Source organism: Plectropomus leopardus, unplaced genomic scaffold (assembly GCF_008729295.1).
Source record: "Plectropomus leopardus isolate mb unplaced genomic scaffold, YSFRI_Pleo_2.0 unplaced_scaffold4616, whole genome shotgun sequence".
Lineage (NCBI taxonomy): Eukaryota > Metazoa > Chordata > Actinopteri > Perciformes > Serranidae > Plectropomus > Plectropomus leopardus.
Genome location: NW_024650624.1, coordinates 1 through 3611, shown reverse-complemented (window position 1 = coordinate 3611; position 3611 = coordinate 1). Strand labels below are relative to the sequence as shown.

Here is a 3611-nt window from a genome sequence, read left to right as displayed (position 1 = left end):
CACAGACTTCCCTCCTCTTAATACCTTTAGTTACTGAAGACACTGTATTTCTGTTGTAACAGCATGTTGTTATTGTGGCAAAGTAGTTATAATTCAGCATTAGCTTCAAAACTGAGTGTGAGATCCTCCTTTTAATGTACTGCATTTGAGAGAGATGAGTGAAATAAAAATAAATCTAACATCTTGTAGTTTGAATTATACTGGCATATGTAAATAAGAAATCACAGTAGAGGAAGCCTTTAGTTTTAATATTAACATGGCAATCTGCTGAATTTGTGCCATGATAATGACCGTGTCTGAGGTGCAAAATATGACAATGAACATGTCAAATTGTACCCTTTGACAAGATTTGACCCCATAGATGCATAAAATGTCTCACATTAAAAAACAGCTCACCATGAGAGACTCCGATCATCATCACCAACAGTCCGATCACAGCTTCCATGTCTCCTCACTTCAGAGTTCAGACTCCACACAAACTTTTATTCTTTATTCAACAGCAAACATGCACACTTACACTGAGCAGCCTGAAAATTTATCTTTAAGCCATCAGCGTCAAATAAAGAAGGAAGCAGATTATTGTGGCCAACTAGTCAGTTCCTCATTAAGTTCCTCAGTCATACCATTTGTCATTAAACCCTTAAAAGGATCCTGACGACAAACAAACTTTAACAGAAGTCCAAGTAAGTGGTTTCTGAAGTTCTGCAGAGTTAAAATTAGATGTTAAGTTTCATAATGCTCTGCCAGGAAAAATTGTCATTGCACTCTACTATGAAAGAAGTGAAAAAACAAAAACAAAACACAGTTTCTCCCACAAAGACCTTCTGCTATTATATATTATGTTCTTGTCAATCATTCTCCACATGTAAGATACGGATGTTAGGATTAAAATGCACAAAAAGTCCATTTTTTTACAGTGCGACATATTTATATTTTCGACAAAGTGTGGTAAGTGAGACAACATTACAATCTCTGACACAAGATATTTCAATACTTTCACGATTTGTACATATACACAAGAAAGTATATATCATTGGTACTGAAAATAATTGTGAAGTCTCTGAAACTATCATTAAACACAAATGTCTCTTATATCCAGGCTGAAAATTCAACGGAAAGTTACATTTGAAGGTGAATGTAAACAACTATTAGTTAACCAGGACATGATGTGAGTGAAAACCCAAACACAGCCTGCAGATGTCGTCACAACACAACATGATTAATAAACTGCAGCATCAGCAAACCAACCTCAAGAAATAAACTAATGCAGCAATCTACTACCTGCTAGCCTTTAAAGTCTTAGATCAATATGATTTTTCACTAAAATGTCATTAAAATCTTTTAAGTCGCTTCTTAATTTTCCTGTCTTTTTTTTATTTGCATTACCTTGATATTACTTTGGGGTATTTTATCTCCATTTTAACTTGGATTGTTGCAATTGCCTGATTTTATTTTATTTCAGTCCTGATTTATTTTTTATTACCTTTCTAACGTTGTAACTTTTGAAAAGTGCTGTATAAATAACGTTTAATTATTTTAATATTATTAAAAATATTGTTACCGTTTGAAACTTATTGAAACTTAATTTCAATATCCAGCATTTAAAGCAGCATTTATTTGTAGCAACATCCTCCCTTCAAACGAAAAGTCCAGTCACGAAATAGTCAAACCTGTATTAAAAATGTTGTGCTTAATAGTACAAAGTTTTATTTTTGGTATCTACAGTGCAAATATTCCAGCTCATATTACACACCAAGTTTAACTTGAGTAAAGCACAGTAACATAAACAGACCACAGACACTGAATGAAATCAAAAAAGAGAAAAAAATAATCATGTATTTAAAAGAATAAAGATTAGTTACTGTAATTTTTTACATTTTTTTACATAATGACCAACAATCTCGAATCAATGTTTCACAAAGGATAGATCAAAACTATGGTGATTTACATTCAGTTATTTTAACCAGTGACCACACAAATATAGTTACACAGTTGCTGCTGCTGCAATTCACTGATATAAGTCAGCGTTGCATATTAAAAATCTTTTTCAACACTAGATACAGAAAGAAAACTTCAAAGACTTTTCCAGCTCCTATTTTGTGTAAAAGTCCTGCTCCTTTTGTGAGTCCTCCCTTCGGTGCCCATAAGTGCCCCAGTTAAAAGTCCAAACTCAGGGCGTTTATTAGTTATATACCTGAGGATGCGCAAAAGACAAGATAAAGCAAAATGACTTTGCAGTTAAAGCTGAACAAAAGACTTTGACGTTTCCACCAACATATTGACAGAAATTCTGCTATTATCTTACTGACAAACAGCCATTTAAAGTCTTACCTGACTTCTTCTGACATTTCTTTTTCCAGCACAAACAGCAACACACCACTATCAGTACAGCAAACACTGCGCAACAGACGAGGATCCAGACGTGCAAATTGTTTTCTGAGAAGAAACCACAAAAGTAATTATACACTCTTAAAATTTGTACAGCATTGAAACGTGTATTATTACCAGCCATGACAACATTGCAAAAGTTGATATTGTTTTCCTCTCAGGAGTCTGTGTGTGTGTGTGTGTCACCATGGCTACATGTGGTCCAGGTAGGAAGAATTACCACTTACTGCTGATTTTTATTTATTTTTTTTTTAGATTTTGTCCATGTGATAATGTCACAACCATGTAAGATACAGTCACAAAACTTGACAGGTGTGTAGCTGAGATCAAAATAAAGTCTGACTTTGAAGATGGGTGTGGTCTGAGCAAGAGGGCCAGAAGTAGGGGGTAGGAAGTTGGGAAGGAGCCAGTGCTCCCCACTTTACGCCCACTGGCCCACATTTGTTTAAAGTTGTGAATCGCTGTATTGTGGCTGGAGCAATCTATCGCAAGATACACTTTAGGTTATATGTTACATTTTGGTCACAGCGTCAACTGTAGTCATTGATGTGCAGCATGAACAAAAATAAACTGTAATGTGCAGACCCAATTTAATTATGAAAGTGCACTGGTTTGTTGTGGCAGCAATTTGAATAACTGCCAAAAATCATTTGAAACAGCACACAACCTGCAGTCTTTATTTACTGCCTATGAAGAAAGAGCCAGCTGTGGTTGAGGGCTCCATAAACAGATCCAAATACAAGTGTCAAGGTGCTTCATTTCACAGACAAATCAGAAATACAGCTGCTCCTGTCGAGTGCATGAGGTGTAGTATGACAATAGCACCCAGAGGGATATACAGAGAAACACATTCTGTATAATTTTTGGTTTATACACTGAAAGACGTACATTTGAGGTGACTGAGCCAAAGTTTTTGGTTTGATTTCACTTAATTGTATGATTTGTCTGTTATTTGTGTTGCGTGAATGTTTTACATACATGAGCCAGACAACAACAACAAAAAAATGTTTAAAAAATGTATATATGAAAATTATAGCAGGTTTATACTCCTTGCTTAGATTACTTTAAAAATGCCCTAATAGATTAGACATATCAAATTATAATAAGGCCCAAAGCAGGAAATACTGATAGTTCCCTTTGAACCACACCCAGTTCCTGTAAATGCACTTAGCAGTACCAGTTTTTCACAGCACCTTTCATCAGTGCCACCCACAGAATGTATT

General features: G+C 35.1%; 1 long non-coding RNA gene across 1 annotated transcript; it reads right to left on the bottom strand.

Moving 5' to 3' along the window:
* Positions 1 to 1675: 1675 nt before the first annotated feature.
* On the bottom strand, positions 1676 to 3512 carry LOC121939359. The gene is made up of 2 exons (XR_006105448.1): positions 2332 to 3512; positions 1676 to 2194 (listed from the first exon to the last, which is right to left on the bottom strand). It is a non-coding gene; the product is annotated as an uncharacterized LOC121939359 (long non-coding RNA).
* Positions 3513 to 3611: the final 99 nt, after the last annotated feature.